Here is a 13,060-nt window from a genome sequence, read left to right on the forward strand (position 1 = left end):
CACCAGCTCTCCTGCCCCAGCACAGTCCCCAAGGCCAGGCCCCACCACGTGGTCTCCCCTCCCAGCAGAAGCCACTAGAGGGCACTGGTGAGTGCCTGCGTCAGGTCCTGCCCCTCCTCTGACCGTGGTGCTCCAGGGCTCCCACCTCCCTCAGGGCAAAACCTCAAGTCTTCCCTGTAAGTCACAAGGTGCTGTCCAACCCCCACCCCAAACCCACCCTCACCTACTTTCTCTCTCCTCTTCACTCACTTTGCTTCAGTCACCTCCCCTCCTAGCTGTTCCTTCAACACACAGCATGGTGCTGCCCCAGGGCCCTTGCAGTCACACCTGGATTGCCCCTCCCGCAGACATCCACATTGCCCCCTCCCTGATCTTCTTCAGGGCTCTGCCCTGGTATCTTTTTACACATTCAGTTCAGTTCAGTTATGTCCAACTGTTTGCCCGCGGCCCCACCCCCCACCCCCCACCACCATGGACTGCAACACGCCAGGCCTCCCTGTCCATCACCAACTCCCAGAGTTTACTCAAATTCACGTCCAACCATCTCCTCTGTTGTTCCCTTCTCCTCCCACCAATCTTTCCCAGCATCAGGGTCTTTCCCAATGAGTCAGTTCTTTGCATTAGGGGGCCAAAGTATTGGGGTTTCAGCTTCAACATCAGTCTTTCCAATGAATATTCAGGACTGATTTTCCTTTAGGATGACTGGTTGGATCTCCTTGAAGTCCAAGGGACTCTCAAGAGTCTTCTCAACACGACAGTTCAAAAGCATCAATTCTTCAGCGCTCAGCTTTATAGTCCAACTCTCACATCCATACATGACCACTGGAAATACCATAGCCTTAACTAGACAGACCTTTGTTGGCAAAATAACGTCTCTGCTTTTTAATATGCTGTCTAGGTTGGTCATAACTTTTCTTCCAAGGAGTAAGCGTCTTTTAATTTCATGGCTGTAGTCACCATCTGTAGTGATTTTGGAGCCCCCAAAAATAAAGTCTGACACTGTTTCCACCGTTTCCCCATCTATTTGCTGAAGTGATGGGACCAGATGCCATGATCTTCGTTTTCTGAATGTTGAGCTTTAAGCCAACTTTTTCAGTCTCCTCTTTCACTTTCATCAAGAGGCGATTTAGTTCTTCTTCACTTTCTGCCATAAGGGTGGTGTCATCTGCATATCTGAGGTTATTGATATTTCTCCCGGCAATCTTGATTCCAGCTTGTGCTTCATCCAGCCCAGTGTTTCTCATGATGTACTCTGCATATAAGTTAAACAAGCAGGGTGACAATATACAGCCTTAAAGTGAAGTGAAGTCACTCAGTCATGTCCAACTCCTTGCAACCCTGTGGATTGTAGCCTACCAGGCTGCTCTGTCCATGGGATTCTTCAGGCAAGAATACTGGAGCGGGTTGCCATTTCTTTCTCCAGGGGATCTTCCCAACCCAGGGATCGAACCCGGGTCTCCAGCATTGCAGGTAGACCTTTTACCCTCTGAGCCACCAGGGAAGCCCTTGACGTACTCCTTTTCCTATTTGGAACCAGTCTGTTGTTCCATGTCCAGTTCTAACTGTTGCTTCCTGACCTGCATACAGATTACTCAAGATGCAGGTCAGGTATTTGCTACCATCTGCCCCCAGAACTTCAACAATGTTCCCTAATCCTATTTTACTTCCCTCTACAGCACTTCTCACTATTTGGCATATCACATAGGAAAAGGGGGTGACAGAGGATGAGATGATTGGATGACATCAGCGACTCAATGGACATGAGTTTGAACAAACTCCAGGAGACAATGAAGGACAGGGAAGCCTGGCGTGTTTCTGTCCATGGGGTCACAAAGAGTCGGACACAACTTAGTGACTGAACAACAACAGTATTTATTTACTGACCTCCCTGCCATCCCTCACTAAAGTATAAACCCCACTTAGACAAGGATGCTTGTTCTTTATCTCCAGCACCTCACTCAATGCCTGGAAGGCAGGAGGTGTTGGGTGAATGAATACTATCTGCATTCTAAAAATTTAGACTGTGTTTATTGTTTAAATATATTGGGACTTTCCTGGTGGTCCAGTGGTTAAGATTCCGTGCACCCAATACAGGGGAACTGGGTTTGATCCCTGGTCAGGACAGCAAGGAGATCAAAACAGTCAGTCCTAAAGGAAATCAACCCTGAATATTCGTTGGAAGGACTGATGCTGAAGCTGAAGCTCCAGTACTTTGGGCACCTGATGTGAAGAGCCAACTCACTGGAAAAGACCCTGATGCTGGGAAAGCTTAAGGGCAGGAGAAGGGGGTGGCTGAGGATGAGATGGTTAGATAGCATCACCAATATTCAGTAGATATGAATTCGAGCAAGCACCGGGAGATAGTGGAGGACAGAGGAGCCTGCGTCCACGGGGTCGCAAAGAATCAGACACGGCTTAGGGACTGAAGAACAACAGGGAACAAGATCCCACATGCCTCAACTAAAACCCAGTGCAGCCAAATAAATATTTAAAAAATCAACCAAATAGATAAATATTTAAAAAATCAAATATACAGTTTTTCTCAATCTCGACGCTGTGGACACTGGGGCAAGATCATTGTCTGTGGGGCCATCCTGGGCCTTGTGGGGTGTGGCGCAGCCTCCCTAGCCCCGCCTACTTGATGCCAAGAGCCCCGCCAGTTGTGACAGCTACAAATATCCCCCAGACATGGCCTAGTATCCCCTGGGGGGAAATCGCTCCAGGGTTTGATCCTGTGGTGTAGGGCAAGAATTGTTCCTATTGTGTTCAGTTGCTAAATCGCGTCAGACTTGACTCTTTGCAACCCCATGGACTGCAGCATGCCAGGCTCCTCTGTCCCCCACTATCTTCCAGAGTTTGTTCAGATTCATGTCCACTGAGTCGGTGATGCCATCCAACCATCTCATCCTCTGCCTCCCCCTTCTCCTTTTGTTTTCAATCTTTCCCAGCATCAGGGGCTTTTCCAGTGAGCTGGCTCTTGGAAGGCCAAGAGGGTGATGATTACACATTCCATCTTACAAATGAGGCTTACATCAGACATGGGAAGTATCAGGGTTCTGCTCACTGGGGTCTTCTCTCAGATGCTCCCTTACACCCTGGGGTAACCACACATCCCAAGGGTCTGGGATAAGTCTGGTTTACAACCCTCCTGTAAACCAGGTGTTATCATTTTTATCCTGGCGTAAATAAATGAGTATCCCTTTTGCTTTCAAAACCATCCTGGTTTGCACTTCGGTGAACGGATATATCCACTCAAACTGCAATCAGGCACCACGCATGACTCAGCAATCCCACTCCCAGGGGTGTACCCAGCAGAAACGCTGTCGGGACACGTGCTAGAATGTTCCATAACTGAGTTAGTCATAACCACCCCAAGCTGGAAATGACCCAAATTCCCAACAACAGTGAAACGGATAAGGAAATTATGCCGGGGTCTCAGAAAGAGAACAGAGCAGTGAGGTTAGGCAAAGTCCAGCCTTCCAAAACGTGGACAAAGTTTCATATGAATTTCAAGTGCAAGAAGCCAGATTCCAAAGAGGCCATGCTGCATGATTCAACATGTATGAAATTCAAAAATTTCCCCCCTCTCCAGATCTGACAGCATCTTAAAAAGCAGAGACACCACTTTGCTGACAAAGGTCTATACAGACAAAGCTATGGTTTTTCCAGTAGTCATGTATGGATGTGAGAATTGGACCATAAAGAGTTTGACCGCCAAAGAATTAATGCTTTCGAACTGCAGTGCTGGAGAAGACTTGAGAGTCCCTTGGATAGCAAGGAGATCAAACCAGTCAATCCTAAAGGAAATCAACCCTGAATACTCACTGGAAGGACTGATGCTGAAGCTGAAACTCAAATACTTTGGCCACCTGATGCGATACATTTCCATATCATTAGATCACTTCACCCTCCATTTTATGCCACATTTCCATCAAAGGTATTTTCCCAAATCACAGTCTGCCTGATCGTGTGTTTGTTGTTATTGTTGAAGTTGTGTCTGATTCTTTGAGACCCCATGGATGGTAACCCGCCAGGCTCCTCTGTCCATGGGATTTCCCAGGCAAGAATACTGGAGTGGGTTGCCGTTTCCCTCTCCGTGATTTTGGTATTTAAGTTAGTGTATTATTAAAGAAAGCAGATTCCCCTCCCTAATATGGGTGGGCCTCATCCAGTTAGTTGAAGGCTAGACTTTGGCCACCTGATGGGAAGAACTCATTGGCAAAGACCCTGATTCTGGGAAAGGTTGAGGGCAGGAGGAGAAGGGGGTGACAGAGGATGAGATGGTTGGATGGCATCATCGACACAATGAACAAGAGTTTGAGCAAACTCTGGGAGATAGTGAAGGACAGAGAAGCCTGTCCATGGCATCACAAAGAGAAGGACACAAGTTAGCAACTCAACAACAATCCCAGACCTGTGTGACTGGAGGACATGATGGTGGGAATCTTTGGACAGCAGTGACTGGAAGAGACACAAGGAAATTTCTGCAGTTTCTGAGGGCTGATCATTGTGTTCTTGATTTTCATATTGGGTTACTAGTGTGTGTGTTACTTTGTGAAAGGCTTTGGATTTCATATATTTGATTTATGCCATTTCTGTATATTGGTTAAACTTCAATGACAACTTCAGACAGAAAACAAATTTATGGGGACTTCTCTGGTGGTTCAGTGGCTAAGGCTCTGTGCTCCCAATGCAGAGGGCCTGGTCAGGGAACTGGATCCCACATGAAGCAACGAAGGATCCCTCATGCCAGTGCAGCCAAATAAATAAATAAAAAGAAAGCACACTTACACTTATGAAAGGGGGAGGGAAGGGATAAATTAGGAGTTTGGCGTTAACAGATCCACCTTAGTATGTACAAAATAGATGAACAACAAGGGCCTACTGCAGAGCACAGGGAACTATATTCAGTATTTTTAATAACCTGTAGTGGAAAATAATCTTTAAAAGACACACATATATACAATATACATATGCACATATATAATACTTATATATACTATGTATAGGGCTTCCCTAGGAGCTCAGCGGTCAAGGATTCACCTGCCAGTTCAGGAGACGAGAGTTCAGTCCCTGGGCCTGAAAGATCCTCTGGAGAAGGAAATGGCAACCCACTCCAGTATTCTTGCCTGGGAATTCCAATGGACAGAGGAGCCTGGCGGGCTACAGTCCATGTGTGTTAGTGAGTTGTATCTGACTCTTTGTGACCCCATGGACTATAGCCCACCAGAGTCCTCTGTCCATTGGAATTCCCAGGCAAGAATACTGGAATGGGTTGCCATTTCCGTCTCCAGGGGATCTTCTTGATCCAGGGATTGATCCCAGGTCTCCCCCATTGCAGGCAGACTCATTAGCAGCTGAGCCACCAGAGAAGACAGTCCATGGGGGTTGCAAAAGAGTCGGTCACAACTTAGAGGCTAAACAACAACATAGTATACATATTTTATACAAAATATATATATGCACATAAATATGCATGACAGATGCTAACACAACATTGTCAATCAACTATACTTCAATTTAAAAATTCAGTCACAACTTGGCAAATGTAAAGTGTTCTTATTTAGATGATAAATGATAGGGACATCCTTATCCTGTGGGGGCAGGAGAAGTTCTCACACTATGGTCTGGGGGCCATATTCCCCTCAATGCCTGTGTTTGTATACCCCATAAGCTGAGAATGGTTTTTACATTTTTAAATGATTAAGGAGGGGAATCAAAAGAAGAATCATAGTTCATGTCATGTGAAAATGATATGAAATTAAAATTTTAGAGCCCATAAGTGAAGTTTTATTGGACCACAGCTATGCCTATTTGAGTCACCTGATGATCGCTGATGGTCGGACATGACTGGGCGACTTCACTTTCACTTTTCACTTTCATGCACTGGAGAGGGAAATGGCAACCCAGCCCAGTGTTCTTGCCTGGAGAATCACAGGGACGGGGGGAGCCTGGTGGGCTGCCATCTCTGGGGTCGCACAGAGTTGGACACGACTGAAGTGACTTAGCAGCAGCACCTGATGATGCTTATGTACAGAGTTGAGTGGCTGTGACCAAAAAGCTGTGTGGCTGGAAAGGCCAGAAAGTTTTCTATTTGGTCCTTTTAGAAAAAGTTAGCCAACTTTTGTCTCAGAGTCATTCTTTGACGGGTCCTTCTAAAGCAGAACCCTTTGCTCTGTTCCCTCTCCCTAGAATGCCCTCTATAGTATTTTTCTTTTATTTTCTTTTTAAAGTCTTATTTTTGTTCACTCTGTTTTTTAAGGGTTTTTTTTTTGTTTGTTTGTTTTTTTGTTTTGGCCACTCTGGGAAGCATGCAGGATCTTAGTCCCCGCCCCCATCAAACCTTGCCACCCTTCCCCTTCCCTCCCCCTCCCCTCCCTCGGAGTCCTAACCCCTGGATCACCAGAGTCCTACCCTCTCCACTTTAGTTCAGTAGAGTTTTCTCATCTTTCAGGAATCACCTCCTCCAGGCAGCCCTCTGAGATTCCTCCAGGCTAGATCACCACCCCTCTGTTCGATCCCCAATTCTCATTCTCTCTCCTTCCTGGCACAATTTGAAAGTTTCCATTTGTGCAAATATCTGATTGACTATTTCCTTCTCCAGAGGGTCAGCTCCCCAGAGGGCAGGGACTTTCCCCCGCCCCCCGCCAACCGCAGGCTCCCAGGGCTTCCCTGGTGGCTCAGTTGGTAAGGAATCCGCCCACAATGTGTGAGGCCTGGGTTCAGATCCCTGGATTGGGAAGATCCCCTGGAGAAGGTAAAGGTCACCCACTCCAGTATTCTGGCCTAGAGAATTCCATGGACTATACAGTCCGTGGGGTCGCAAAGAGTGGGACACTACTGAGCGACTTTCACTTTACTTCACTTCACAGGCTCCCAGGAAAACAGTTGCTTAGACCCAACAGCGGCGAGCCTGGAGGGATGTCAGCGATCCCTTGCAAAAAGGTTGAGCCTGGCTTGGGTGTTTTTGCAGGCAGGGAAGGGCGGGGCGGGTGGAAAGTCCCGAAGCCCAGAGGTCCCAGGGGGCAGTTTAGGAACAAAGAAATGCAAAACAGTTCGAGCAGGTCTCTAATTGAGTCCCTAAGGGCTCACTGGAACCCTCACGGAAGGTGGAGTCAACAGACCCACCTTCGCTTACCCTCTAGGAGTCTCAGTTTTAACCTCTGTAAACTGGATCTGAACAGAACCTCTGCAAGGGGCCAAGCTCCTCCCTGAAACCTAGACATAGTTCAGTGATCTTAGGTACCAGCGCTGGCCCGCCCATTCCCACCATGCAGCCTGCCAGACCTCCCTACACTCAGCTGTCCAATCATTCAGAGAAGTGATACTCCCCTTCCTAAAGCTGTTCCAGAAAATTCCATGCAACAGAATATCCCTGCTGCGTGTAGCTGGACTACCTAACCCTGAGCTGTTTGCAGTAATCCTGGGCCCTGAGACAAAAGGAGAAATCGACAATAACTGGTCCTATCTTTAAAAAATCGGATGCTGGGACTTCTCTGGTGGTGCAATGGGTAAGACTACATACTCCGAATGCAGGGTGGTCAGGGAATTAGATCCCACATGCCCCAACTAAGAGTGTGTGCGTGCAACTAAAGAACCCTCATACCACAACTAAAAAGATCCTACATACCACAACAAAGATTAAAGATCCTATGTGTGGCAACTCAGACCTGGTGTAGTCAAATAAATAAATATTAAAAAAAAAGAAGTTGGGTGCTTTCCTCGTCGTCATGGACTGTTTTTGTATTTATTTGAATTTTAAAAAGTGATATTAAAATATAATCATCAGAGGGCTTCCCTGATGGTCCTGTGAGTAAGACTCTATGCTTCTAATGCAGGGGACACAGGTTCAATCCTTGGTTGGGGAACTGAGATCCCACACGCTGCACAGCAGGGCCAAAAAAACTTTTTTTAATGTAATCATCAGGGGCATTTCCTGGTGGCCCAGTAGTAAAGAATCCGCCTGCCAATGCAGGAGACGTCCATTCGATCCCTGGGTCAGGAAGATACCCTGGAGGAGGAAATGGCTACCCACTCCAGTATTCTTGTCTAGAGAATCTCACAGATAGGGGAGCCTGGTGGGCTACAGTCCATGATGTCGCAATGAGTCTGACACGACTTAGAGACTAAACAACAATAACGTCATCAGGGAGATTCCCTGGCGGGCCAGTTGGTTAAGACTCTGTACTTCTAATGTGGGGGAGCATGGGTTCAGTCCCTGGTTGGGGGACAATAAGACCCCCACATGCAACATGGTGCAGTCAAAAAATAATAATAATGACCATTGGGACTGAGTATTTTGGAGCACCCAACCCGCCGTTTAAATTTTGTGCCTCAAAATATAAGAGAGTTCCTCGCTCTGTTCAATACAACATGTAGTAAGTGTTAATAAATGCTCCTAGAAGGAATGGTTGCAATATATAAAATCTAGTGTTTATTCCACAATGAGGGCTGTTTTTCACTTTGCCGGGGCAGTCACAACAAAATGCCACAGACTAGGTGGCTCACACAGCAGAAATTTATAGTCTCACAGTTGTGGAGGTCAGAAGGCGCAGATTGAGGTATGTTGGCAAGGTTGGTTTCTGCCGAGGCCTCTGTCTTTAGCTAGCAGATGGCTGCCTTCTCTCTGTGTCTTCAGTTTCCCTCTGGGAAATCGGATCTCAGCATCCGATTTTTTAAAGATAGGATCAGTTATCGTCAATTTCTCCTTTTGTCTCAGGGTCCAGGATTACTGCAAACAGCTCAGGGTTAGGTAGTCCAGCTACACACAGCAGGGATATTCTGTTGCATGTGAGATTGAGTTTCCACAATCACCAGTGTGACTGGTGTCACATTAAGTTAGGACCTAAAGACCTCATTTTAACTTAATTGGCTCTTCCAAACTCTGTCTCCAAATAAACTCACATTCTGAAGTCCTGGGGTGTTAAGTCTTTAATATATGAGTTGAGGAGCAGGCACAGTTTAGCCCATAAGAGGAGCAAACTCTTCAATGGGGCTTAATGAGCTAGGTGCTTTTTAAATTTTATTTATTTATTTGGCTGTGTCCCATCTTAGTTGTTGGGGCTTCCCTGGTGATGCAGAGGTTAAAGCGTGTAGCGTGTGGGATCTTTAGTTGTGGCATGCAAAATCTAGTTCCCTGACCACGGGTGGAACCCATGTCCCTGCATCGGGAGCACAGAGTCTTAGCCATTGGACCACCAGGGAAGTCCCTAGGTGCTTTATTTACATTAACTTCTTTAAGTTTCACAAGATCCCCATAATTCAACAGGTTCTGTTATTATTCAACATTTTACCTGAAGAATTTGAGGCTCAGAGAAGTTATGTAACTTGCCCAAGGTCACACAGACAGTGAGGGCTGAATCTAAATTCACAGTATCTGTCTTAATGTCAGCCAAATCTGAAATCCATCTAGGAAGTAGTAGTGGGGCAGAGTTGGTTCCTGACTAAACCATTCCTTTTTTATTGTGGCAAAATAGACATGACGTAAAACTGGCCTTTTAAATGGTTTTTGAGTGTGCAGTTTAGCGTGTTCGGTACATTCACATTGTAGTGCAGCCACCCGCATCATCCATCTCCATGACTTTTCAATTTTTCCAAACTGAAACTCTGTCCCCTTCAAACACTGACTCCCATTCCCCTTCCCTCAGCTCCTGGCACCCACTACTTTGCTTGTCTTTTTCATTTGACTCTTTTAAGGAGTACAGGTACAATTAAGGCTTCACAGGTAGCACAGTGGTAAAGAATCTGCCTGGTAAGCAAGCAGATAAGGGTTTGAACCCTGGGTGGGGAAGATCCCTAGAGAAGGAAATGGCTACTCACTCCAGTATTCTTGCCTGGAAAATCTCATACCCAGAGGAGCCTGGCGGGCTACAGTTCATGGGGTCATGGACATGACTTAGTGACTAAACAATGATAATAGGTAGAATTATACAATATTTGTCCTTTTGCTTCCAGCTTATTTCACTGAACATAATGTCGTCTTCAGAGAAGGCAATGTCATCCCACTCCAGTACTCTTGCCTGGAAAATCCCATGGATGGAGGAGCCTGGTGGGCTACAGTCCATGGGGTAGCTAAGAGTTAGACACGACTGATCGACTTCACTTTCACTTTTCACATTCACGCACTGGAGAAGGAAATGGCGGCTCACTCCACTGTTCCGGCCTGGAGAATCCCAGGGACGGGGGAGCGTCTATGGGGTCGCACAGAGTCGGACACGACTGAAGCGACTTAGCAGCAGCAGCAATGTCGTCTTATCCACGTTGTAGCCCGGGTCAGAATTTCCTTCCTTTTTAAGGTTGAGTAATACTCCAATAGCACCCCACTCCAGTACTCTTGCCTGGAAAATCCCGTGGATGGAGGAGCCTTGTAGGCTGCAGTCCATGGGATCGCGAAGAGTCAGACACGACCGAGCGACCTCACTTTCATATTTCACTTTCATGCATTGGAGAAGGAAATGGCAACCCACTCCAGTGTTCTTGCCTGGAGAATCCCAGGGACCGGGGAGCCTGGTGGGCTACCGTCTGTGGGGTCGCACAGAGTCGGACTGAAGCGACTTAGCAGCAGCAGCAACAATATTCCAACCGTACATTTTAAAGTCACTTGGTTCCGCCCTTATTAGCTGTGTGACCTTGGGGAAATTAATTCTCTGAGCCTCAGTTTGCTCCTGCGTAAAACAGCTCACACAAAACCGGGGTGTGGGGAAGACTACATGAATGAATAAATTTAAAAGGTGGCGATAAGCCTTCAACAGCGTCAAAGGCAGATGCAAGGGGGTGCAGTGGCGGCCTTTGGTCAGCAGGGGCCGCTGCCAGGGCCTCCGGGGGTCTTCCTGTCCTCCCTGAGCCGCAGCATGCGCATGCGCAGCAGAGCCTCCCTGCAGAGGTTTACTTTTTTCTCTTGGTTCCTCCCCGCCCTTTACCTCCCCGCGGGTATTTATTACTGCAGACCCGGAGCCTGGCTGTAGCTGCTTTCTCTATGCTGAAGCTCTGCTTCTCCCCCAGGTTTCTGGGTCCGGTGGGGAGTTGTCCTCTGCCAACACCTGGCCCCATCCCTACAGCTTCAGGGTGGAACTCCTCCCCATGGGGGTTAGAGTGTAGAAAGAGAAGTTGCTCAGTCGTATCCGACTCTTTGCAACCCCGTGGATTGTAGCCTACCAGGCTGCTCTGTCCATGGGATTCTCCAGACAAGAATACTGAAGTGGGTTGCCATTTCCTTCGCTAGGGAATCTTCCTGATCCAGGGGTTGAACCCAGATCTCCCGCACTGCAGGCAGGCTCTTTACCATCTGAGCCACCAGGGAAGCCCTGTATGGGGAGGGGTGTCTTAAATTTCGCCATCCTCCTCTCTTCAGCTTCTTTAATTTAGACTAAGTTACCAGGCAAGCGCATGCACCCTTTGGGGGACGCATTTTCAGCAGATGGGTATCCAGCTTCTCATTCTTAATAAATGGTTTATCTTATTATTTTTTTTAATGTTTAAAGTGCACTCAGCATACAACGTGTGCTAGGCTCCGTCTTAGGCACTTGACAGCACTTCCTTGCAAAATAGAACATTTCAGAGAAGAAAAGCAAAGGTTTTCATTAATAGGGTTGAATTTGCTCGCAAGCGAATAGATTGTTTATTGAGAAATTTTATCTTGCTGCTGCTGCTAAGTCGCTTCAGTCGTGTCCGACTCTGTGAGACCCCATAGACGGCAGCCCACCGAGCTCCCCCGTCCCTGGGATTCTCCAGGCAAGAACAGAGCCTAGCGCACGTTGTATGCTGAGTGCACTTTAAACGTTAAAAAATTAAGATAAAACACTTATTAAGAATAAGAATTAATAAGAAGACACCTATTTCAACCCATCTGCTGAAAACGCGTCCCCCAAAGGGTGCATGCCCTTGCCTGGTAAAATTAATATAAAACGTTCCTCACACGAACACAGGCGCACGTGTTTGAACACCCGGAATTGAGCTAGGGCATTGACTTTAGCTGCCTGCAGCTCTGCGTCTCGGTCGTTCAATAGATATTTAGGGAGCAGCGCCTTACTGCCTCAGTTTCCCCCTGGGTTAAACGTGGGATAGTGATAGTAATCTTTGATTAAATGAAATCAGGGCTGTGACCGCGCTTTACAAAGCAAAATGCGTAAAGCCCTTTGTAGGGATAGGAGAAGACAGTCTTATTTTAGAGTCTATCCGAACTTGCATAGCTTTTTACAGAGGCACAACTGTTTCTTCTCCTTCCAGCGCAGGGAAATCACTGCAGGCTCCCTTCTTTTGACAGCGTGAATTTAGGGGAAGATTTATTGAAGGGGATTTATTTACACTAATGAGAATATGATTACCTGATGCAAGATATACTTATGAGCGCCTACTGTGTACCAGGCATTGAGCTGGGCTCTTTATAAAGAATAAAGAACCTGAATTACATGCCAGTTCTTTCCCTGGAGTAGAAGATCCGATATACAACGGTTTCTTAGGGTCAGATCAGGACACGAATACAAAATAGTGTTCCTGCGCCTCCCCCTGGAGAGAAAATGAAGTAGGAAATGAGATTGCGCATGTGGAAAAGCGCTTAGCTCCCACGCTTGCGACGCAGCAAGCCAGTCCCTAAAATGTGTTCTATAATGGTAACGATAACTAATTAGAAATATCTGAGGAGTATTGAGAACTGTGTCAGACTCGGTGCTAATTCCTCTAAATGTATTTAGTGAATTTTACTCTCCCTCAAACAAAGAAGTAGTATTGATCATCCCGTTGCGCAGATAAAGAAACTGAAGCATAGAAAAACCTGCATATCTAATGTAAGAACACTTAAAGTGATGGAGCTGATAAGGTGTTTTATTTACTGTTTTATCCACAAAACCTATAGCAATGCCTGCCGCAGTAGACGGTGAATTTGTCGTTGTGGGAAAAGTGGGTGATTAATATCTGCTTTTGAAAAGTTTTTTTGTTTTAAGAAATAATTAAAGACGGGTGACTGCAGAACTAGTCCAGAGGTCCAAGTACTCTTCTCCCAGTCCCGGACCTAGTACTGTCAATCATCTTACACCATATCAAACCTTAATCTTAGTACAATCCA

Source organism: Ovis aries, chromosome 5 (genome assembly GCF_016772045.2).
Source record: "Ovis aries strain OAR_USU_Benz2616 breed Rambouillet chromosome 5, ARS-UI_Ramb_v3.0, whole genome shotgun sequence".
NCBI classification, from domain to species: domain Eukaryota; kingdom Metazoa; phylum Chordata; class Mammalia; order Artiodactyla; family Bovidae; genus Ovis; species Ovis aries.